The 26,312-nt window shown below is 43.5% G+C and overlaps 1 protein-coding gene across 2 annotated transcripts in view; it reads right to left on the reverse strand.

Moving 5' to 3' along the window:
- PLCE1 (phospholipase C, epsilon 1) overlaps positions 1-24,971 on the reverse strand; it is a 368,205-nt gene extending 343,234 nt beyond the window's left edge. For both annotated transcript variants that reach the window (XM_011934310.1, XM_011934309.1), the window contains exon 1: positions 24,729-24,971. The gene's annotated coding sequence lies outside the window, so the exon portion shown is untranslated. The remainder of the gene's footprint in view (positions 1-24,728) is intronic.
- Between the last annotated feature and the right edge of the window lie 1,341 nt (positions 24,972-26,312).

The raw sequence follows: 26,312 nt of genomic DNA on the forward strand, positions 1-26,312 counted from the left end.
TCATAAAGAAAAAAATTAGGATATGAACTAATACCACAAAATATTCAATAGTATAGTTCAGGTAGTGAAAAAGTGAGAGAATCATTCAGTTATAAGCATACTAATTGTGCAACAGATCAAAAGTGCAGATACAGATGGTAGAAATCAGCATGAACTCAAGTCATCAGTGAAGACTTTCCAGAGAATGTCACAGTCTGTAGAAGAGGACCTGCCCTAGGAAGTCAAGTCAGGAGAAAACAGAACAGAGAGGGAATCACAGTCATTTACTGGAACTGGGATGGAAGGTCGTGGGTTGGCCTTGCCCTTTGTTTAGCAAGGGCAGAGTAGCCTCTATCAGCAAAAGCAATAGAACTATCCTGGGAAAGCCCAGGAAAGTTCTCATAGCAGGTCAAAGTAGGATAGCACATTTCGGAAGCCTGGCAACGAGGGGGAAAAGAAAAGTGGGAAGGGCCCTGAGGTGCTTCCTTGAAGACATTGCATGACACATCCATGCATCAAAAATACAACAAGCTTCCTCAAGCAGCCAGTTGCCTTCAATTAGCTGGGGTAACTCAAGCTTGTATTATAAGCAATTTTAAATTAATTGACAGGAAACATCAACACACCTGTTTGCTAAATGTTTTTTCAAACCAGCACTCTACAAGTCATTCCTTAATTAAAGTAATTGTCTTCAAAAGAATTAAAAACTCATAAGATGAAAACTCACTCTGGACGAGATAAACATAATAGAACCACTCTACCACCTTCACGCCTTCTTACGTTACAGTCTCTCGGTAAAATGATCCTGATTTAATCAAAAGAAGATATGATTCAGCTTCTGCAACTCTTTTCTTCAGGCTGTGCCTCCTGTCTGGATCCCCTGTCTGATGATCCCCTCATATCTGGATCCCCTACATCTGATGTCTAGCCTACATTTTATCATTACACCAAGCAAAACATTTTCCAGACTAAATAACTCTCCAGTCTCACAGAGATTCCCCCACAAAGCCGTAGCAGATGGGAAGCATTTTAAATCCACACACTTAATGTATAAGTATTATGTCATATAAGATGGCCATTTCTAGCCATTTTCTTTTTCATATTTGTATTATAATCAACACCGACACCAATTGAAGGCCTTCAGTGGCCCTCAAGTTAACAAGCTTAAAAACTATTCCTGCTTCTCACAGATGCCCATCAATGACATCAAATTCTGGGTGGATGCCCAAGGCAACAGCTGACTCAAACACTTGATGTCATTCTAATGGCTTGTTTTGGATAGAGTTAAAAATGCAAATAGAATATCTCGTTAAAACTCAAAGTTCATTTTAGCTGTGCCTCTGATTTACCACTGAGAAGTCATCATCCAAAGGAAGGACACAATATTACTCACACATCTTACCTAATTGATAAGAAAAAATGAAGCAAACAAGTTTCAGCATTAGTTTTTGTTTCTTAAAGTGTTTAATCTGCAGGCCAATACTGTAGCACTTTTGCTGTTTTTCTGGATGGTGTAACCCCAAATAAAACAGACAGAACTGTTTTCAGAGTCCACAATCTGAAGCAAGAAGGGTGGCTCTGACCTGTCCCCTACCAGCCTTCAGGCCATTTCTGAGGCTCTGAAGGGGGCTGAGGGTGGGGCTACCCAGGAAGGGGGAGGGAAATGCAGGTGTAGGGGATGAAGCAAATTCCAGGACCTGAATGGTGTGGGTTCCTCAGCAAATCAACTGCATCACAGAACACGGGTAGTAGGAGACTTGACTAAGCATAGGAAGCATGTTAAGTATAGTTCATTTTTTTATATCATTATGTCATCATTTCAAATATCCGTTGTGATTTTATGGGTACCAGGGATTAAAAAAACAAAGCAAGCTTTGGCCAAAGTGCTGTACCACATTCTACACTAACTTCTTAACAAATAAAACATGCTATTATATATTTTTCTGATTATAAAAGCAACACATACTTACACATTTACTGAGGAAAATTTGAGAAAAGGGCTGATAAACAGAAGAAATGATACCATCAGTAAATTCTAATTTTGTTATAACTTCCTTGCAGCTTTTTCCCCATGAGCATAGATCTTTTGCAGAATTGAAATTATACTAGATACTGTTTTTATCCTGCTTTATTAGACAAAACACAGGTTAAGCGTCCCTAACTTGCAAACCTGAAATCCAAAAATGCTTACAAATCTGAAACTTTTTGAGTGCTGACATGACACCACAAGTGGAAAATTCCATACTTGATATCATGTTACGGTCAGAGTCAAACTGCAGTCAAAACTTTGCTTTATGCACAAAATCATTCTGAATATTATATAGAATTACCTTTAGACTATACATATAAGGTATGTATGAAACAGAAATGAATTTAATGTTTTAGGTCCTATCCCCAAGATAGCTCATTATGTATAATGCAAATATTCCAAAACACAAAAAAGTCCAAAATCTGAAACACTTCTGGTCCCAGGTATTTCAGATAAGGGACACTCAACCTAGTAATATTGTCTAAATATAATAATATATAATTATATTATACTGTCTAAAGGAATAATTTTTGGACATAATAAAACCTACATAAATAGTAGCAATCTTTTTCCCAAAGTTCTAAATGTTATGTTTTAAAAGGAGGCGATCATGGAAAATCATACTGCCTTGCCCCTTGAAACCACACATACTCTCACCTGTTTTATGTATTTGTAAACACATCCTTGGACATATAGCGGCTTCCAGATTGCTCAATGTTTCCTCTAATGGCTGATCAACCAACGGGTATGATTCATTCACTCATTCAACAAATAAATTTTAACACCTACTATGTGGTAGGCACCAAGTAAAAATGGCCCATAAAACTACTCTAATTGGCCGAATTGATATTTATCAAAGGGAAATTTACTAGAGTTAGGTGATAGTTTATATTTCATGCAGCCAAATAGAGCTGGGTTTGAGGCTGCTCTGATCAACACTAGCCTCTCCAACCCACTAGTCTGACACTCATTTCAGTCAGGGTGCACTAGCCCCCTATTCCCTGAACCTGGCCTATTCATTCCCTTTTCTGAGTCCTGTTTATCATTGCCAAGGCCCCATTACCTTCCTTTCTGCTGAGCCACGTTCTATTCAGGAAGCTTTTCTGACCAGCGTCTGTAAGCCTCACTCTCAAACGACTGGGGCACCAATTATCCAGAATATTCTTTAAACAACCCTGACTGCCCTGTTCCCAGTGGTTCTGTGCTAAGGATCTGGTTCAGGCACCATCCTTCGTTTTCTTTATTATTTCCCACAGCTAAACAATAGATGCAATGCATACTACTAGTCCCTTAATCATTCATCTCAGGAACTTCTCTATCTGAATCCAACTCTGAAAAGATTTTTCAAGAAAAGCATTCTACCCTTTCAGTTGCTACTGCCATTTTTTTTCTATCCCAATAACCTTGGTTGCTTTCCTGCACTGGATGACAGCTAAGATAAAGCAGCTTTGAGGTAGTAAAATTTGATTCACTTTACCCATAACTCCTCAGGAAAACATAACTACCTTGCACACAGCAGCCCCTATACTATATTAAGACCTCTGTTTGACTCCATGCCCTGTTTTGAGCACCTCGTGTGTATAATTTTATTCAATCTTCACAGGAACTGCGGTGAGGTATGTACCAAGATGACAATTTCCAATTTAGAGATAAGAAAACTGAGGTTTTGAGAGATTGAGTCATACAGTGACCCACTGGCGAAGTGAAGATTCAAATCCAGGCAGCTGCCTCCCCATACAAGCCTTTTCTGTGAGTTAATCCATCCACCCTGGCTAATAGTCTTCCTCACTTTTTCTTCCCATGAGGTTGAGGCTAGTGATTCTCGCATTTATATCAGCATCAGAATCATGGCAGGGACTTGGTAAAACTATCCTTACTAGGGTGGAACCCAAGAGATTTTGATTCAGGAAGGGGACGAGAGATCTGCATTTTTAGCAGGCACCTCTCCTATCACCACATTGCTAGGTGATTCTTGTCTTCAGCGTATACTTAAAGATATTGCATTGAGCATAAGAGGATCCTACACATCAGAGCAGAGGCTTTTATAAAATTTCCTAATTACCCATGATCCATTGGGGCTTTAAAAATGGCAGGAAGTTATTGTTTAATGGGTATGGAGCTTCAGCTTAGGATGATGAGAAAGCTTGGGAGAGAGGCAATGGTGACAATTGCAAAACAATGTGAATGTACTTAATGCCACGGAACTGTACACTTTATTTTTTATTTTTTAGAGACATGATCTCATTCAGCTGGGACTACAGACATGCACCACCACACCCAGCTAATTTATTTTTTTTAATTTTTTTTTTTTTAGAGACAGGAATTCTCTATGTTGCTCAGGTTGGTCTTAAACTCTTGGCTTCAAGCAATCCTCCTGCCTCAGCCTCCCAAAGTGCTGAGATTACAGGCTTGAGCCATTCCACCTGACCTGTATACTTTAAAATGGTTAAGATGATCAATTTTGTTACATATATTTTACCACAATTTCTAAGATGGCAGGATCCTAACCTCTCAGCTGCCTTAGGGAAGGTGTCTCTGACACCCCCTCCTGTTGACCCAGAGAGAAGTGAAGTTTAATCCTAAGGGACCACTTGAGAAAGGGACTACTAAAAGGCAAAAGGTGAAGCACAGTTGGCCCTGTGTGGTCCTTCTTCAGTTTTGAGCTGGCTGTGTACACGCAGGTTGAGGGGACTGGGCTGTGCTTGAACGAGTTGCCAAGATACTGCATCACGCCTCATCCCCTGCCTGCCCACCATGAAACAAACCAATGTCCAGTCCCTAACATAACCCATAGATGTCCACGGATACGGGACAGAGGGAATAGAGGAGCCCAAAGGATGGTAGGGAAAGAGCCCTCTTCAGGTTTCCAGCGTCAGCTCCCCCGGGGATCATTTACCAGTACTTCAGGCCATTCTGATTTCACCTGCTTGAAAGCAGCCTCTCCTCCACACCCATTACTTTCTATAATATTACTCTGCCTGGTTGTCGTTTGAGCATGCACCACCACTGGAAATATTTATTACTTATTTCCACACCAGTAACTTGTTTCCCTCCCCGGACTAGAACCAGAACTTCCTGAGAGCTGAGAATGTGCTACTTGTGTTTACTGCCCATTCTCAAGGCCTCACTTAAGACATAGTGGGAACCCAATAAGTATTTGTAGAATAAATAAATGAATCAGTCTCATTTGTTTCCTTTTGTATAAAGGGTTCTTTCTACCTCACAAGGTGATTTCTAGGAAGGGTCAAATGAGATCAGATACGCCAAAGTGTTGCAAAAGGAAAGGTGTCACATACATGGTAGGGTTATTATTGTGCTTGGCACAGAGTGGGGCGGTTCACAAAACCCTGAGTGCCTTACAAGGCCTCCTTCTGTGACCTTGGCGTAGTGATGTGCTCCCTCCTCCCTTCTCCACTCCTCTTAGGTGGAGATTTGTCTGGAATCTGAAAATGACAGTGCTCCACTCTGCAGACCATCCAAACAGAATGCAACCAAATTATTACAAGGTGAGGCCTCTCAGAGAGTTTTCTCACTAAGGGGCTCAAATAACAAGATGATACTTATGAAGTCAGGGATCTGCCAGGAGGGCAAACTTACGGGAAGAACACAAAGATGCTTCCTGCTTTGGGTTAGTTGGGCTACACAAGTATGAAATGAGTGAGTTGCTAGTATATTCCAGGTCCTGAGCTCAGTCCCAAGGATAGAGAGAGAGGTGACTGAGATTGTCACAGTGCAGTGGGGGAGACAGTTACTAAACAGAAAACTCAAAATCAGTGTGGTAAATATGGCCTACACTAGTCAACGAAGGCTTTCTAGAGTGATTGATGCCCAAATGAATTTAAAGTATAAAGGATAGGGGAAAGAGGGGTTGGGGAAGAGTGAGTGGCCAAGGTAAGACACAGAATGGAAAGACTACACAGAGTTTAGGGAGTTCCAAGTAGTGAAGGCTTTGGGTATTTATTGCTGGAGTATCTAGTGTGTTGTGAAAAGGCTGGGGTGCAGGGGAGGGAAGGGGACCAGACGATGTACCTGGAGAGGTGGGCAGCAGCCACCCTCCCACTTTGGGCTAACTGCAGCACCTTTGTCAGCACTGATGCAGCTGCTGCACTGCCCTGCCCTGCCAGGTGATGAGGAAGCTGCACTGTCCAGAGTGAGACTGCCTGATGCACAGCTTCTCAGGCAATCATGAATTAGTGACGTGGCCGATGTTTTCCGGCATGTGAGGCTGGGAATTCCTTCCCTTGATTAGGGAAACCTCTTCTTCCCTTAGGGAAACCTCTCTCCAGTTTCCCTAAGCCTCACCCCTCCAAACTCAAGTCCTCCCTGTTTGAGCACAGGGCCTGTTTCTACTCCCAGCCAAGCTTGACTTGCCCTATTGGCTACTGGACCAATGAACGGGCTCATCCTGGGCAGAATTCTATAGGCATATGACTGAAACTAGAGGCATCAAAAGATAAACCAGAGTTCCCTGTGCTGCAAACAGGAGGACTTGAGTCTGGAGGGGTGAGACCTGGGGAACTGGAGAAAGGTATCAAGGGAAGAAATTCCCAGGCTCACATGCTGGAAAACACTGGCCATGTCACTGATTCACAGTTGCCTAGGAAGTTGTGCACCAGGCAGTCTCACCCTGGGATGGTGCAGCTTCCTCAGCACCTGGCAGGGCAGGGCAGCTGATACATCAGTGCTGACAGAGAGGTGCTGCAGTTAGCCCAACATGGAAACTCTTCTGAGCCCTGAGTGAAGGCAGCAGAAATGAACAGAAGGAGTAGAGCCCTGGGGTTTTAGTAAAATGCTTATGCCCAAAATTAGCTCACCTGGTATGATATGATTCAGAGCATGAAAGGCAGGAAAACCAGAGGGAGAGAGGGAGAGAAGAGAGAGAAGAGGGTCCTTCCATTTCTTTTCCCTGCTGTCATTAACACCGGAGCTGCCTCAATCCCATGCACTTAAAAAAAAAGAAATGAAGAGGCTAACAGTTGCTCACCTGGGGTTATATTTTCAGGGGCTGCCAAATAAGAATTTTAAACTTTGTATATTCATTTGGATAGTATTTGTAAAAAGAAAAATGTTTTCAAATCCAACCCACCCCTCCCCAAATCAATCACTCCAGCTTTGGTCAGGACCTGGGGACAGAGGTGAAAATCCTTATCTCATTAGCACACTCACTTTTCCCATTCCTCCCTATAGCCTCCAGCTCTTCCAGCTTAATGGCACTGAGAGGGTCCTGTTGTGGTTAAGCACAGCAAGTGGCTTCCCTGTCATAAGAGGTGATATGGTTTGGATGTTTGTCCCCTCCAAATCTCATGTTGAAGTGTGACCTCCAACGTTGGAGGTGGGGCGGTCTAGTGGGAGATATTGAATTATGGGGTGTATTCTCTAATGAACGGTTTAGTGCCATCCCCTTGGTGATGGTGATGAGTTCTCGCTCAGTTCACACAAGATCTGGTTGTTTAAAAGAGTCTGGAACCGCTGGGTATGGTGGCTCACACCTGTAATCCCAGCACTTTGGGAGGCCGAGGCGGGCGGATCACGAGGCCAGGAGATCGAGACCATCCTGGCTAACACGGTGAAACCCCGTCTCTACTAAAAAATACAAAAAACTAGCCGGGCGAGGTGGCGGGCGCCTGTAGTCCCAGCTACTCGGGAGGATGAGGCAGGAGAATGGCGTGAACCTGGGAGGTTGCAGTGAGCCGCAATCACGCCACTGCACTCCAGCCTGGGTGACAGAGCAAGACTCCGTCTCAAAAAAAAAAAAAAAAGAAAAGAAAAAAGAAAAAAAAAAAGAGTCTGGAACCTCCCCCCTTCTCTGTCTTTTGCTTGCTCTTTGGTAAAGTGACATGCCTGCTTCCACTTCACCTTCCAGCATTAAGTAAAAGCTCCAAAGCCTCACTAAAAGCCAAGCAGATGCCAGTGCCATACTCGTATAGCCTGCAGAACTGTGAGCCAATTAAACCTCTTTTCTTTATAAGTAACCCAGCCTCAGGCATTTCTTTATAGCAATGCAAGAATGACTAACGGAAAATCAGTACTGAGGACTGGGGCATTGCTATAAAAATACCTGAAAATATGGAAGTGGCTTTGAAAATGGGGAATGGGCAGAGGTTGGAAGAGTTGGAGGGCTCAGAAAAAGATAGAAAGATGGGGGAAAGTTTGCTACTTCTTAGACAGACTGGTTAAATGGTCATGACCAAAATGCTGATAGAAATATGGGCAGCAAAATCAAGGCTGATGAGGTCTCAGATGGAAATTAGGAAGTTATTGGAACTGCAGCGAAGGTCACTTTGTTATACCCTAGCAAAGAACTTGGCTCCATTGTGTCCAAGTCCTTGGGATCTGTGAAAGTTTGAACTTAAGAATGATGACTTGGGATATCTGGCCGAAGAAATTTCTAAGCAGCAAAGCATTCAAGAGGTAGCCTGACTGCTTCTAATAGCCTACAATCAGGTGTGATCAGTCTAAGGAACGCCTTAAAGTTGGAACTTATATTTAAAAGGGAAGCAGAGTATAAAAGTTGGGAAAACTCACAGCCTGGCCATGTGGTACAGAAGAAAAGCCTGTTTTCAGGGGAGCAATTAAAAAGGGCTGCAGAGCAACCACTTGCTAAAGACAATGGCATGACTAAAAGAGAGCCAAGTGCTAATATCCTAGACAACAGGAAAAAGGCCTTGAAGCATTTCAGATCTTCCAAGCTGCCCCTCCCATCACAGGCTCAGAGGCTAACGAGGTAAGAATGGTTTCAGAGGCCAGACTCTGGACACTCCTGCCATCTTTAGCCTCAGGACACGGCTGCCCTAGCTCCAGCTGTGGCTGAAAAGATTCCATGTACAGCTCAGGCTGCCTTTTCTGAGAGTACAAATTGCCATATGCCCTGGTGGCTTCCATGCAGTGTTAAGTGTGCAGGTGCACAGGATGGAAGTGTGACACAGGCTGGCAGCTTCCCCCTAGATTTCAGAGGATGTATCAGAAAGTCTGGGTGCCCAGGCAGAAGCCTGCCACAGAGGCAGAGCCCCCACATAAAGAGACTCTACTAGGGCAGTGCTAAAGGAAATGCAGAGTGGGAGCCCCTACAAAGTGTTTCGTACCTAGTGGAGCAGTGGAAAGCTGGCTGCCACCCTCCAGACCCCAGAGTGGTACAGCCACCAGCAACTTAAACTCTTCAAGCCTGGAAAAGCTACAGACACCAGACTCCAACCTGTGACAGCAGCCACAGGTACTGCACCCTGCAAAGCCATAAAGCACCAGTGTGCTCTGAATGTGGGACATGGAGTCAAGGATTATATTGGAGCTTTAAGGTTTAATGCCTGCCCTGTTTGGTTTCAGACTTGCTTGGGGCCTCTTGCCCCTTTCTTTGTGCCAATTTCTCCCTTTTGGAATGGGAATGCTTACCAAATGCCGTATCATCATTGTATCTTGGAAGTAAATAACTTGTTTTGATCTTATAGACTCATAGGCAGAAGGAGATGAGTCTTAGATGAAGCTTAGGAATTTGTACTTGATGGTGGAATGAGTTAAAACTTTAAGGACTATTGGGAAGGGATGATTATATTTTGCAATATAAGAAGAACATGAGATTTGGGGGGCCAAGGGCAGAATGACATAGTTTGGATGTTTGTGCCCTCCAAATCCCATGTTGAATTGTGACCTCCAATATTAGAGGTGGGACCTAGTGGAAGGTGTTTAGATCATGAGGGTAGATCCCTCATGAATGGCTTAGTGCCATCCCCTTGGTGATGAGTGAGTTCTTACTCCATTAATTCACATGAGATCTGATTGTTTAAAAGAGTCTGAGACCTCCCCCTTCTCTGTCTGTTGCCCCTGCTCTTGCCATGTGACATGCTGGCTCCTCTTGCCTTCCACACTGATTGTAAGCTTCCTGAGGCCCTCACCAGAAGCACATGCCAGCACCATGCTTCCTGTGCAGTCTGCAGAACGGTGAGCCAATTAAAATTTCTTTTTAAATTTTTAATAAATTACCCAGCCTCAGTTATTTCTTTATAGCAACTCACAAGTAGACTAACACAGGAGGTCAAAGGTGTGTTACTAGATGACCCCTGGGAGGTGATAGGACCAAGGCGGTAAGGAGCAGTACTGAGAGTTCACCTCTAGCATCCACCTATGCTTCTGCCCTGCAAAATGCATGCACATGGCTCAGCCTCTCTCATCTACTTCCGAGTCCCCAAAAAGAATAGGTCTCCTTCCTTCCTCTAAGCCATGGCAGCTGCATTAAGAAGCAGCATTTTCTACTTCCTTTCTTCTTATGTGCCTCTCGTTGCCGCAGATAGCTTTTTACCTCCTAGCTTACTATTTACCAAAGTATTCCAGCCTCTGGGGTACTTCAGCAGTCTCCTAGAAGTAAATTCCTGTAGGATGGAGAGATGTAAGGTATATTCTAACAATAGTGAAATGATTAAATAAAACATCATACATTCACCAGGTGTGATGGCTCATGCCTGTACTCCCAGCACTTTGGGAGACCGAGGCGGGCAGAGCACTTGAGGTCAGGAGTTCGAGATCAGCCTGGCCAATGTAGTGAAACCCTGTCTTTATTAAAAATGCAAAACTTAGCCGGGTGTGGTGGCATGCACCTGTAATCCCAGTTACTCAGCAGGCTAAGGCAGAAGAATTGCTTGAACCAGGGAGGCGGAGGTTGCAGTGAGCTGAGATCGTGCCACTGCACTCCAGCCTGGGCAAAAGAGCAAAACTCCATCTCAAAAACAAACAAAACAAAATATGGTACATTTGTACCCAGAAAACAGGTTTTATTGTTTTTGTGACTTAGATCCAGATAAAATTACCTGGAAAGATTTTCAGAGTATACTGTTATTTTTTTTTTTTTTTTTTTTTTTTTGAGACAGGGTCTCACTCTTGTCTAGTCTGGAGTGCAGTGGCACAATCACCACTCACTGCAGCCTCAAACTCCCAGGCTCAAGCAATCCTCCTACCTCAGCCTCTCATGTAGTTAGGACTATAGGTGTGTGCCACCATGTCCAGATAAGTTTTCTTTCTTTTTGTGTGTGTGTGTGTGTAGAGATGGGGGTTTCACTATGTTGCCCAGGCTAGCCTCGAACTCCTGGCCTCAAGCAATCCTCCCACTTTGGCCTGCCAAAGTGCTGAGATTACAGCATAAGCCACTATGACTGGCCGTATTATTAAAAATAAAAATAAACCGAACAAAACAGAGTATGAACTCATTTATAGAAAACAAAAGAAAACCACATACAAAAACAAAAATATATCTTTATGTGCATGTGCACGTGTGTAACTATGTAAATACACAGAAAACAGTCTATAAGAATACCCACCAGACCAAATAACTTCAAAAAAAAGAAAGGCTTTGATGGGGACTAACGGGGCTTTTATCCTATATGTAGTTTACATTATTTAGAAACAAGAATGCATTCACTCTTCCGGAAACACCAGTAGCAAAAAAAAAAAAAAGAGAGAGAGAGAGAGAATGTATTTGCATATCACTTCTGTAATTAAAAATATAATTTTTTTAAACTTGAAATTGTTATCAGATTCTTTTTATCCTGTAGAACTTTGCTTTAATGACTTACATACTAGCACCAGAAAGGCAGTGGAACTAGTTCCCACTTGGGCAAGGGTTTGTTTACACTGCTTATCTAAAGTTAGAGCCAACAATGCTAATGATTCTGAATAGCACCAGCCACTCCTTGGCCATCCCCTCCCCTCCCACCCACAGATTCAACTATCACCTCTATGTGGATGACTTCCAAATGCCTCTTTCCAGACACAGCCTTGCCTTGGAGCTACAGTCCTGACTTTCCAACTTCCTCTTCAGTAGAGCCAACATATGATGTACAAAACCAGACTCCTGTCATCCCCCCTCCCTAATTCAGCTCTTCTGCCTAACTTTCTCCTTCCTATGAACGGGCACCTCTTTTTCCCCTAGAAATCCAGAAAGGAAACTTCTTAATCATCTGTAGTCCTCTTTATCAACACACCCACCCCCAAGTATCCAATTAGCTGTCACATTCTAATGAGTTTTTGAAAAGGTTCTTTCCAATTAATAACTCCCTGTGTTGCCACTGATACCACCTCAATTCAGATCCTTTCCATACATCATCAGGACTAGGAGAATCACCCTAAGTGGTCTCCCTGCTCTTAACTGCTTTGATCCACTAACTAGATGTCCCATTTGGTAAAGGATCAACATTCCAGCCTGCCACAGTCATTTTGAGCCTTCATTCCATCACCTATTGTATTAGCTATTTTCCCAGCTTTGAGTCATTTGCCAATTTGGGAAATATGGCTTTATGCCTTCTCCAAGTATCTGATAAAAAATGTTAAAGTGAGCTGAGACAAGAACAAGGTTCTGACTACAGATCTGTTTCCAAGGAAACCTAGAGCTTAGTACTAAAGAAACTAAATTTAAAAAAAAAAGTAGCGTTGGATGTTTTTGACACCATCTCATTTATACCTTACAACAATCCCTTGTAGGAGGTATCGTTACCCCAAATTTTAGAGTCTTTGAAACTGAGGCTGAGAATGGCTAGGTAAACATGTGAAAAAGTCTCACAGTTATTAAATGGTAGACTTGTCATTTGAACTTGTCTGTTGATTCCATAGCTCATGGTTTTTCCACCACACAGTAGAAACCTTTACTGGATCCTTACCTTCTAAAAGATAAAGTACATGTCTCTTAATCTGCATTGAACATCTTTCACATTCTAGCTCCAAACTTGTCTTCGTAATAATAGATTACACTACATGTCAAACACAGTAATAAGTTTTACATGCTCTATTTCATTTAATCCTCACCACAACCCCATGAAGTAAGCGCTGTGATTACGTCCATTTTACAGATTCATAAACTGAGGCATAGAGAGATTAAAAATAGCTTAATCTGTAAATCAGAAATTATCTAAAAATAATTTCTTAAGAATAGTTTCATCAAGGTCCACCCAGTCAGAAAACAGCAAAGCTGGATCAAACCTGGGTATGCCTGATTCCAGAGATATTTAGGAGTCAGAATGGACAGGAATTCCCATTTGTACACTCTATCAGCATGTACTTCTTGAGACCTTTATCACATGTTCCATATTGTGTGAGGGCTGGAGATAATAGAAATGAACAACCAACAAAAGTCCCTGGCCTTGGCTTCATAGGGCACACACTCTATTGGGAAAGAAACATTAGAAGGGAAGGCAGCAGCATGTCACGACTGGGAAGGTGAGGCCTTCAGTGCTAAGAAACCGCAGACTCAATCAGGTGAGGGTTTTGGTCTCAGCAAGTGGCTGATTAAAGTTCTATTCACGATGGGAGATCACAGGAGACATGGGTTTAGGAAAAGACACATTCAGTTTGGGACATGAGTTTTGGGGAGATGCTACCCAGCCAATCCGATATGCAGCTTTGGAGCTCAGAAGTGACAAGTAGGCTGTGGAGAGGCATGGAATCATTGGTGTAGAGGTGCAATCGCACTCACAGAGGTGGATGTCCTTACCAGACATTTCTTGGTAAAGATGCTGAGAAGTTCAGGTATTTGTGCCATGTCTCTCTAACTAACTGAAACGTCTTTGATGGCAAATCCTGGATATAGAACAAGGAATGCAGTAAACATTCCATTTACAGAATGAACCAAAGTCCTTCATTTCAAAAGAATAACAAAGCCATAAATCAATAGCAGAGCATTTATGTGAACTAGTTACTCCAGATTAACCTGAATGGCTTTCTCAATACAAGAGTAACCAATGTCCTGGGCATCCTCCCAAGTTTTTGCTGAGTCTTCCCACTGAATAGAACTGGTCACAAGGTGAGCATTTGCTGCCTCTCCTTGTACATTCTAGTCTGATTCCTTGCAATGTGCTAATTCTTCAAATTAAAAATAAATTTCTTCAAAAATGAAGGAACGAGGATGGAAATGTTTAGCAAAAGAAAACACCAGGTAACAGCAACAGAAGCCTCTTTCCCATGAGTGAAGTTACAGAGTTTTAACTAAGCCCCTTTAACAAAACATTGTCAAAATTTACAACTTACAAATGATTCCTCACTTATAATGCTTTGTTCTATCCTTCCATAAATAAATAAATGTCTGAAACCCTGAGAAACAGAGAGTGAGCAATATCTTGTTTCACAAATGACAGAAAGTGTCAGGTCCTCACCTGCATGGTCATCTGGCTCAGGTAAACTCAGGTGGGCAGTTGCTATGGGGACCTTGCTCACTATTGCCCCCACCAGCCAGCATAGTGCCTCACACAGGAGAGTGATTCCAAATAACTGCTGAATGGAGAAAAGATGGTTGAAAAAAAGTCCAAAATTGTGGGCAAAAAGGAGACAAGGATGAGGGGTAACACATAAGTAACAAGAATGTGAAGAAGGCAACCAACCACCTTCTTACATCTTGGGCTCAGATTCTCCTCACCTTCTCCATAAAGACAACCACACAGTAGCTAAGTCTTTGGGTCAGTTTCTGAGTCCCATAGGTGCTGTCAAATGCAAACTTAAAGTATTTGACATTTACGTTTTAAGTTTTATACCTGCTTTCTCTTTTCCTTTCTATTTGCCTTAGAAACACTTTTTCCCCGCTTAGCTTTCACCTAAACTAAAACTTGATATTGAATTAGACTATTACTAGATTCTAAGGTCATGATTTGGACCAAGCTTCATCTTGCAGGTTTGCTGCTCTGCTATTTAATGTTTTACTCCAGAAAAGGAAGTCTACACTGTGTGTCCAGAATCCTTAAGGATGGTGTCTATCCATCTGATGGTAGAGTTCCAATTCTGCCTATCTTGAGAGGAACACGAAGAAATGAGAGCATCCTTGCTTACAATTTTTTTTTTTTTTTTTTTGAGATGGAGTCTCACTCTGTCACCCAGGCTGGAGTACAGTAATGCAATCTCGGCTCACTGCAACCTCCACCTCCTGGCTTCAAGCAATTTCCGGCCTCAGCCTCCCAAGTAGCTGGGATTACAGGCTCCCACCACCATGCCCGGCTAACTTTTGTATTGTTAGTAGAGACAGGGTTTCACCATCTTGGTCAGGCTGGTCTTGAACTCCTGACCTTGTGATCCACCTGCCTCAGGCTCCCAAAGTGCTGGGATTACAGGCGTGGGTCACCGTGCCCAGCTTATAATTTTTTTAAAAAGGCATTTCATTTTCATCTCACAGAAAGGCCATTTTAGAGGCTACCCTTGATTTAACACCAAAACTTCTTAGAAGAGCACAAGCCCCAATTACCCAATCCATGGTGCGCACTTCATTCTCCTTATACTCGCCCACATAAACAGTGTCCCTAGTTCCTTACCACATCTGAAGCTGCACCTGTCACTCTTAGGCAAGCACACGGGGTCTCCAGGAATTCAATCTATGCACACTCAGAAGCAGCAAGCTAATTTTAATTCTTGCCTTTGATGACCATGGCTAAAGTAGAGCTAATTTTTTAAGTTCAAAGTAAAATCTAAGTGGCTTCTAGATTAATATCTCTATTTTGGAGATAAACTGATTAACAAACAGACAATGAACTGCCACCGCAGGATTGCAGACACGGTTTAGTGATGGGAATTTGTGAACCTGATAGAACACATCAGTAGGTCAAATGCGGAAAAGCATAAGATCATCTCAAAGATTTACCTTTTTGGCATTTGATAAAGTTCAACTCCCTTTCACCTTTTGCTTAAATCCAGGAATACAAAACTACTTCTTCAAAGCAATTTAAACTATTTTAAATCAAAAGCCAACATTATGCCTTCTAGAAAGTATGAAAAGCATTTCCATTAAAATCAGGAATAAAACAGTCTGTTATCCTCACTCAGTTATTAATGTTCTGGAATTTCTGATTTAAAGAGAAGTAATCATTATTTGTGGGTAATATCATTCCTGACCTAAAGAGTGCAGGAGAATCTACTAAAAAGTTAAGTTGATTAAATCAAAAAATATAAAACCTTTAGAAAACAATGCGTAAGACATAGAACTTCTCCACTATGGACCACTGACCCCATTCATTTCAGAACTGGTATTCCTCAAGTGGTCATCTGCAAGATTTGTGCTCAGATAAACTCTATACTTAATCATATTTTGTGAATCTCATTACTTAAAGTTGACAATCTTCATGATAGAATGTTAAGCAAGGAATCTAGGATCCAAAATTGGGTATGATGTATTTACCATGTGATCCCAATTTTATTCAAAAAAACAAAAGTCCCTATTCTACTGCTCGCCAGCTAGGTAGCTTAGGACAAATCCATCAGTCTTTTAGGAGACGGGTTCCTTCAACTCCTCCAAAAGCAAGAGGGCCAAGCTTGGACCCTTCTCCTTTCTTCCCCTCAATTTTAAGTATTGGATAACAGCATATAACCAAAAATTAATAAACAAATATAAACAGAAGTATGTCCGTATTAATAATTTAAGATAAAATATAGAATTTTAGTTGTTAAAGCAAACTTATGTTTTGGATTAAAGATTTTTTAAAAAATGAGTATCTCCTAAATAGGTGATATATTTTATATCTGACCACTTAGATAGTGATAGTTCATTAGAAATACATAGCACGGCGAGAAATGAGCACACTCTCCTAACTTCTATGACTAATTTGATCTGGGCTTGCCTGCCTGCAACAGGAATACCCTCCACCTGTTGTCAGCCATCCCATGACTTGGCATTAGAGATGCCCGGGCCATTCTCAGCCAGCAAAAGGCAGTCAAAAGCCTAGATCCAAGGGTGTCACAGGAGAGCATGCAAGGTTGTCTGATGCCTGTGTTGCACTGACGGTCCAGGAAATTGATTTTTGGAGTTCTTTTTGCAAACTTATATAGCTTCTACGCATAGCTCAATAGTTCCTGCCTTCTTCTCTTAGATTCAAATAATAATTGAGCATGTTTTTTTCACAACTACCTCCAGAATTACCAATTCCTACCACTGTAAATTTTAAAACAGTGCCCAAGCCATGATGAAAGAAAAACCTCAAGCACAGTAAGCCAAACTGGGTTAGAAGCAAATTAGCCTGCTGAGTAGTAGAGAAGTGAATCCACTCAGACCCCGGCAGTTACCCAAACTGCTCAAGCTCTGCTCTGTCATCCAAATTCATTCTGCCTTTGTGGAGGGAAAAGGAATACAATTTCATGCCCTGAGTATTTAGCTTTTGTGAATTTTATCCACCTTTCTGAGATTGACAAAACAGGCTACTAGAGAAGGTTTCAATTCTTCCAGGGAAACATTTCATATGTGAAAAACATGCTCAATCAATGAAATCTGAGTTTGTGTTATTAATAACAACAAATGAATCGAAACTTTCTTTAGAAATGACAGTAACTTGAAACAACTCCTGTGATACCCAAATTAAGCCATGTTATGTGATATTTTAATCCCAGATTTGTATAGCATGTACTTCGTCACATGTTTTTTTCCCAAATGATTTTTTTCCATTCTCCAGATTTTCCATAGTCAGTAATATTATATAGTTTAAACCTAAAGTGAAGTCATCAAAACAGAGTCTCTCCTTATATCTGCCTCTTCCTTAATTCTGAATATAGCAGCCTTACTGTTTTATTATTATTATGTGGCTAGTCCTATAAAGCAATGAAAATACACAAATGCTAGCTGAGTTTTGTTATAGCTCTGAACTTGTGTGCACCCATCATCAGCCCCTCTAAAGGACACCTTTCATTATTTTTACAAATGGAGCACACTTTCTGGAGGTTACCATACAACCACACAGCCAGCAGTGATGCCACTACTAAGAAGAGATAAGAGGTTTTGGGCAAACATCACTGATGACACTGGCCAGTACTGTTTGACTAATAGCCCTGTCAAGATTAGGCACCCTATCTATGTTTTGTTTTATTTTCCCCAGATATCTTCTTCCTCCCCCATTCAAGCAAGTAGCCCTGTACTCACTGCTTCAGAGGAGGGATATGGGGGGCTGGGAGCAGATCTGTGATCCTTTTTGGCTTTTGTTTTAAAAACTTAAACCCTAAGAGCACAGAGGAAAGGGTTAAAGGGCATTAAATCTGTATCATAGACCCAATATCCAGCAGAAATAGGGAGGAGACTGGAGCTTTACTCTGACCCTTGCCCCTATTCCAACTCCTACTGGCTGGTAGTCAGGGGAGAAAAGACAAAATGTCTTGTAAGTCCCGAAAGCAGAAGGGACCTCGCTTCCTGGCAGAAGGCAATGAGACCTCAGAGACTTCAGGGCACTGTGGCTGCTGCACCCATGAGAGGCACCTCAGTGGCACTGTATATGAAATCACCCATAGACAAGGACAGTGGCTATTTCAGTGGCAGCCAGGGAGAGAGGAAGTAAGACCTGCAGCTGCAACACCACTCAGAGAGCAGTAGAAGGGAACCCCATGAAGATATGAGGCTAAATTCTTTTCCTGCCATTCAACTGGGAGACTCAGTAGCAACAATAAAAATTATCAAAGAAGCTCATAGTTGTTAGAATTCTTATTCTAGACCATGTACAGTTCTAAGCCTCCGACATGAGTTATTTCATTTAATTCTTACAAAACCTATTTGGTAGGTACTACTGTAACCCCTCTATAATGTAAATGAGGATGCTTAAGTCCAAATAGGCCAAGTATCTTGCACAAGGTCATGAAGATTATGAGTAAGTAGAGGCAGGATATAAATTAATCTAAGCAACCTGACTCCAGATCCCAAACTTATAAAATGAAATGAGGGAAAATAGAGAGTTATATTTCTTGTACATCCAAGTCTATGGCAAGTCTATTTAGTTCTTTTCAAACTTGTCTCTTTATTTAACAATAGAGCCCCTGTTTCACGCAAAATCTAAAACAGAGCACCAGTATATAAGACAAATAAGAGCAGGACTACTCGGTAGAAGCCGAAGTAAACGACTGAGATCTTCATTCCCCAGCATCTCCCTCACCCTGCAGAGGCCCCAAACACTCCTGGAACACAGTTTGAAAACCCCTGCTCCAAACCAATATCACTCTGAATTATGTGCTTGAGAGACAAAAGCAGCCCAACTAGAACACCAACAACAGCCAGCATAATCAAAGGAAAAAGGCAAAATAATCCCTCACTGGCAGTCACAGAGGGCCATTCCAATCTGGGCCCTGACACTAACCAGCTCAAGTTTGAGCACTGGAGGGCTCAGAGGTGGTGGAATTCCGGTCTGGAGCAGAGAGTCAGGAATGAGGCAAATCCAATAAACAGGCAGAGGCGGGAAGCAGAGCCAACAGGGCGCTGGGGCCAGCGGTCTGTGGTGAGCAAGACGGCTGTAGGAACAGAGGTGGGAGCGAGAGGGAGGCCAGCCCAGGAACCGCTCCCACGGCTTCAGGCTGTCCAGATGCAGTCTAGGAGATGGCAACAGTGAAAACTTACGAGTATTTCAATAACCAGTGTTCTGGGGAAGAAAAAAACAACTACATTGCCCTCTTTCTCTCCAATTCCAACATTGCATTTTCCCCACGAACAGTCACGTACCATTCAGTGGCTGATAGCGTCAGACTCAACAGCCAGAAATGCCTGCCTTTGGGAGTAGTTTGGGTGACAGTTAAGAGTGCCAGGATGCTTGGACTCACATCCCGGATCTGCTGCATACTAGCTGTGTGACGTTGGGCAAGTTACTTAACCTCTCAGTGCCTCAGTTTCCTCATCTGTGATATGCAGATAATAAAGGTACCTGCCTCAGAAAGTGATTGTGGGGATTAAACAAGTTAGTACCTATAAAGTGCTTAGAACAATACCTAGTACAAAACTTTCACTAAATGCTAGCTATTATCATTCTCTGATTTTTATAGCTTTCTTCTCTCTCCGACTGCTTCCTCTTTATTCTTCTATGCTGTATTAGTTTCCTACAGCTGCTATGACAAATGACCACAAACTTAGTAGTTTAAATAATAGCAATGTGCTACCCTACAGTTCTGGAGGTCAGAAGTCTAAAATGGGTTAGTAGGGCTATATTCCTTCCAGAGGCTCTAGGAAAGAACTCATTTTCTATCGTTTTCCAGCTTCTAGAGGCTTGGCTCATGACCCCTTCCTCACATCACTCCTGTCTCCCTCTTCTAAGTATACTCAAGATTAGTCAGAGCCCACCCAGATCATCCAGGATCATCTCAAGAGCTTTAATTTAATCACATCTGTAAAAGTCCCTTTTGTGATGTAAAGTAACATATTCACAGGTTCCAGGCATTCAGACTTGGACATCTTTGGGAGATCATGATCTAGCCTACCATCTACACCTCCCCAAAGCCTAACATTGCACACTGGAAAGACTTGAGGAGCCCTGGGGGAAGAAACATTAGTTTCTTAATGTTAGTTAGCTAATATTAGTAGCTAACTTTGAGCACTCAGGAGGTGTCTGTCTCTATGCAAGTGTTTTAGGTGAACTATCTCACTGTGGCCTCAAAGCAACCCTGTACAATTACTATTGCTATTGTATAATTACTATTGCTATTTTACGCAAAGATCAGTTGCTCATCCAAGGTTGTACTATGTAAACCCCAGGGAAATTTGATTCTAGAGAATCTTGAATTTGATGAATAGAGTGTCCAGGCTCCATACCTTAAGCCATGATAACTGGATTTGGGGAGTTGGGTGGGGAAAGATCATTAAGGGCCTCAGAGATTGTGCCACAAGAGGTATACATGCCCCCTGGCTGCAAAGAGACAGGGGGTCCTGCAGAGGCCATGCTAAACTACACACAAAAGGTCAAATGTCTAGAACATCTCCTCCTATTCAAAGGAGAAACCTTGGGGTTACTCAATCATTTCTTCAAAGGCAGGTTTGGACCAGAAATCTAAGAAGAGATCACTGGAGCTTCCCACTACTTGGGGAGGGGAAATGAAAAGTCCATTCTTGCCCTCAGACCAGCTTTGCAGTTCCAGTCAAACTCCCACAAGAAAAGAGGAATTCACAGTTTCCCTAGAAAGACTTCCAACTGAGTCATATTGATCCAGACCCTCTGAAAACAGGCCAGGAAGGCTTACAATCCTGGTAGTCCACCAAATGGCCTCCGCCTGTAACAGCTGATCTACACTAGGACCAAACTGCCGGCCACCCTCCACCCCACAACAGTTATGAATATGTAAGTCCCCACGTGCCAGAGATTTCAACAGGAACCCAATGGTTTCACCAGCACCCACCTCTTTTCCTACCAGTTCTTACACAGTGAATGCTCAAAAGCAAGTGTGGCTGACACAGGGTGGAAAGGGGCAGGCTAAACAATTGCTAAGCACATCTATTATGGTGGTTGAACCATCCACAGCATTTCAAAACCTCAACTGCTAAACAATTTAGCCAGATCACTATGTGAAACTTTCTAATGAGCTGAGTTAAAGCTATTAGGTTTCGCCTAGCCAAAAAACAAAAAGCAAACAAACAAAAAAAGATGGTTATTTGTTTTGGGTCATGAACCCAGAGGTTAATGTAGGCTAGCACAGTGGTCAAGAGAACAGACTCTGGAGACAGCCCACTTTGAGTGGCTCCTGACACTGGCACTTTCTTGCTTTACGCAAGTCACTTGACCTTTCGTTGCTTCAGTTTTCCCATCTTCAAAATGGGCATAATCATGGAAGTTCACACTCCCTAATCCAAATTCTGAGCAGCCACCCAACTGTGATTCAGAAGCTTTATGGATTTTGTAACTGTAAAAGTGCATATGCCATATATTACATAACACCTCCAATGGTATCTGCAGCAAATAAAACATGCCCATAATTTCTGAAGTAAAAATGTACATGTAGTTCTCACCAAGCGAGAAAAATAAAGACTGTCATATCCTCACATCAATTCAGACCAAGTTTTGTAGCCAAATTTATGAAAACTACAGTTTTCAGAGCTTTTTTTGATTTTGGAAATACAGGTAAGGGATAAGATCTCTCACACTGACTGCCTAATATATAAAAATTAAATGAGTTAATTGATAAAAGTGCTTGGAGTGGTGCCTGGCATGTAGTAGGCACCATAGTGTTACCAACAACCACTTCTATTACTTTCATGTAAAATTTAGAAGCTTTAAAGTTATGACTAAATTTCATTTGGAAACCAGTACACTTTGGAGATTAATAGGTATTACCCCTTTGAAACAATTCTCTAGGGAAGGATTTTCTGAGATGGTAAAAACGTTCTGTATCTGCACTGTCCAATACAGTAGCCACTAGCTGCATGTAGCTTTCAAGCACTTGAAATATGGCTGGTTAATTTCATTTAACTAATTTCAATTCAAATGTAAATAGCCATATGTGGCTAGTGACTACCATATTGGACAATGCAGCCTCCGAGGGCTTGGTTCCCAATCTGGCCCATAAAAATCTATTCAAGCCATAACACAGATGAATTATAGCCTCCGTAAAAACCCTGCATTCTGCATCCAGGGAGCAGAGAGGAACACAAGACGCTAGAAAGAGTTCTGCCCTTCTTTGTAGGCCACATGGTCGGCCTATAACAAAATGCATCTTTGATATCTTCTTCCTCTCTTTCTTCACTCCCTACTCCTCCATCTCCAACTCTCCTCTTTGGGCCTTACATAAGTAAATCACATGCTTCCCTGAAACCCTATCAGAACCTTCCAGCCCTCCTCCAGAAGCACCATACTCCCCAATCACCTATCTTCCCTCCCCTCAACCAAACCCCTACTTGCTCAATGCCACACATCTCAACTGAACGCTGGGAGGAAAGCAACTTCAGCAAACAAATTCACACTCTAAGCTGCTTCTACTGTTTTTGGCTTTTTCTCTGCTTCTGAATCCAGAAGCTCTGTTTTGTTGTTCTTCCACCGCAGAAGTAGTTCCGGCAGAGAGAGAAGGCATTAGGACCATAGCAACTGTCCTGTATAGACACCTGTCAGCCAGGTGTGTGGAACACACACGCCCGCGCACACACGTGCAGCAGAGCCTCACTCTGTACAAATCCTTCCTCTTGCCCAGGCATGGGAAACATCCTCTGCTGCCTACTTTAGAAAACTCTTCCACCATACACAGTAGTTTTTCAATCTTCTTTTATTCATTTAGAAAGTTACAGGTAACAAATTGCCCATCAGACAATTTTTTTTTTCTTTGAGTATACAACAAAAGCCCAGCGAAGAATGTGACTAAGAACAGTTGTAAATAGAAAAAGAAAACCAACTGCCTCCATTGGAATCTAGCTTCTAACCCACTGGAGTATGGAATTTTTAATGACAGGTCAAACTTGGAGCACATCCCAGGAGTTTATGTTACTAAGAGGACTGGAAGAACGTCCCTCCATTTCAATCTCACCTCTTACCTGGTCCCAAGGCATGAACCAAAGATGATTATTAGTCAAGGCTCCTGGGTATAAAAGGAATTTCCCCCATGGGGCTGTAAATAAAGGATAGTGTTAATGGTAAACATTATACATTCCTCTAGCTCCTTTCAATTGTCTCCTTCTCCAAAGTAGATATTTATGTTGTAAAACCAAAATCTTAAGATTTAATACTGGCCCACAATTATCTCTAAAGAGTCTTCTAGGTGCAAGCATTTTGCCATGAAAGCCACAGCAAATACCTTTAGTAGGGAAAATGAGACATCTACATAAATAACTCTCAGAAGGTAGAGAGCAGAAAGGGCCCTGGAGAAAAAATCCTGCAGGAATCAGAGCAGGGGGAGTTTGGCTGTTTCAGGAAAAGCTGCATAACACCAGCAAAACACAGTTTGAAGGATGGTTAGACTTTAGAGTAGTGGATGTGGGGGAAGACGTGCCATCATACGGTTTAGAAGACTACACCTTGAGACATTCTTCAGAAAAGTATCCATGAAGACATAGATGCATGCAGTAACCTAGAGATGGTCCACTTCTCTCCTCAATGACAACTGGGCACCTGTACAAGCATCGATGGGGTCACCTGCTTCCACCTCCCAAGTCAGGCTCTCAAAAATTCTCCCTAGGGGGGTCAAGCATTCTTGGCCACAGTAGTACCCATTCTGTGGCGGTGGCCCTGCCTCACCTCTACGGGGGTATGAGAAATATGAAAACACACCAATCCTGCAGAGATCTAAAAGACCTACAGGCAAATTTTGCATAATGCAACTGAAATTATGACCTTCGTGCAAATAACTTTTCAAAGAGTGAAAAGTTTTAAGTGAATCCTACTTAACATGTATTCAGGGAACTCACTATTTAAAATGACACTGATTAATCACTAAATGAGTCTTACACTGAATAATTGGTTAAGTCGGCTGAACTAAGTGTCTCATGGCTTCAATACAGAGCAAGGGGGCGAAAGCTCCCACAAATTTACACTGTGCACCTAACATTCGCCACGACAGAAGACTTCTCGCTCTAGTGTTATTTATTACTGTGTCATTAAAGGACTTGAAGGAAAAGCTAGCTATTCTTCTAGTTACCAGTTAGAGCGGGACCAGGTCCAATACTGTATTTTCTAGGACTTGATGTACACAAATCTCTCCAGGAACAATCTCTTGAGCACTTTCCTTGAAATACTGCTGCTAAGCACTGCCACAAAAAGAGCTTATGATTTTCTTTGCACTGGCCACCTCCACACCGCACTCACAACACGAAGGGGTGACCTGAGGCAGACGTCTGGAGTGAAGGTACTGGCAGGGTGTCTTTTAGCCCCTGCGAGGGCGGCCTGCATGCCCTGGGCTGGGGTACCACCCGTCTCGGGTCCCCCGGGAGGGCGAGGACACTCTTCCGCCAGGTACGCGGGGTCGGGCTGCTCCCTTTCGGCGGGTCGACTGCCTTGGGAGAGAACGAGCCCATCCTTCCCCTTCTCCAGTCCTCAGGAACCGAGTTACAGAGTCGCTTCCTCACCTCTTCGCTCCTGGCGAGTTTCGCCAGCGTCTCCAAGCGCAAAGTCCCTCTGGGACCCGCCGTCCGCGCGCCTGTCCCTAGCGGCGCCGGGTGTCCCCGCTACTGTGTGTCAGCTGCAAAGCCGATGCCCAGGAACGCGCAGGAGCCAGGCAAGTGCCCGAGAGGCAGAGCCCGGGAGGCAGAGCCCGGGCGCGCCGCCGCTGCCCCTCCCGCCGCCCGCCGCGTTGCCCACGTTGCCCAGCGTTACCGTGTGGACCCGCGCAGTTCCCAGTCCGCGCCCGCCGAGCTGTGCGCGCTGCCCGGACGGCGGCGGCTGCGCGGGCGGCAGCGGGGCCCCCGCCCTGGGCCGGGCTTTCCCAGAACTCGCCCGCCCCGGGTGAGAGGCCGCTAGCGCAGCCGCGGGCGGGCGAGCGACCGGGGGAGCGGCCTGTGCCGGACCCGCCCCCGGCTCCCGCCGTGCGGGGAAGGCGGGCGCGGAGCTTGGACCCGGCCGCCTCCCCCGAGCTGGCTGCTGGCGGCGCGACCCCTTCCCAGACCCCTGACCCTGGCCCCTAGGAGCCATCCTTTCTGGCGAGAGCCAGAGAGAGCGCTCTTGGGGCGCCCGGCTCCGGGAAGGGAGGGAACTCTGGACACCTCAGGCGGCGGGAATGTACTCTCACACTACCCCAGGGAACCATCCTTGGTTGACAGATATGGAAACTGAGGCTCACGGCAGATGAATGACACGATCAAGGTCTCTGTAGTAGATGGCAGCACCAAGTCTCGAATCTGTTCTGTCACTCGTTCATTTAATACATATTCATTGAGCCCCATCAATGTGCCCAGCGTTGTGCCAGGCTCCGGAAATACTCCTTTTGCTGGTAATGCGGGGCCATCCAGGCCTGCGGACTCCTAATCCAGTACTGTTTCATTGCTCAAGCAAACCTGAAGATCTTAACAGCTAGAAACCATAGGCTCTGCACAGAACCTCCTTAGCCGCTGGAGCGGCTTTTATGAGTCTTACGAGAGCCAAGGACCTGGAAAAAAATCAAATCATCATCCTCCTGCCTTTCCCCTAAATCTGTGCCTCCTTCCTCTACCTGTTCTAATGGAAGACCCTTCCCTAGGCCTGACCTCTTCTACATCCGATCAGGACCCATTCCTGTGGCCCATATCGCCTCCGACTGTCCTCTGCCTTGGACCATATCAATCTTTCAAACCACCTCTGTATTATTCTTCCTCTTTTACAACTTTAATCTATGCAGAAACATTCATTGGCTCCCTATTGCCCTCCAAACTAACTCCCCATGGCTGTAGTAACCCAGCATGCCCTGGCTAATAAGGATCACCCAACAGAATGTCTCTCCCACTTCAGCTCTGTACCTGAACTTAAGCTGAGCCTTCTACCTGGAGCATCACCGCCTCCTCCCACACACTTTCTTCCTGCTCATGTTTGACCCTTTCTTTCGGGTCCCTCTTAAAAGTGATCTCCCCTTCTTGGATGCTCCAGAACACAGGAGAGGTTGGAGCAAGAATGCACAGGAGGCCCAAAGAATCCTGCTGTTAAGAAAAATCTGCCTCTCTGGTCCTTAAACTGTTTTGCTG

The sequence above is a fragment of the Colobus angolensis genome, unplaced genomic scaffold (genome assembly GCF_000951035.1).
Source record: "Colobus angolensis palliatus isolate OR3802 unplaced genomic scaffold, Cang.pa_1.0 Scaffold134, whole genome shotgun sequence".
NCBI lineage: Eukaryota > Metazoa > Chordata > Mammalia > Primates > Cercopithecidae > Colobus > Colobus angolensis.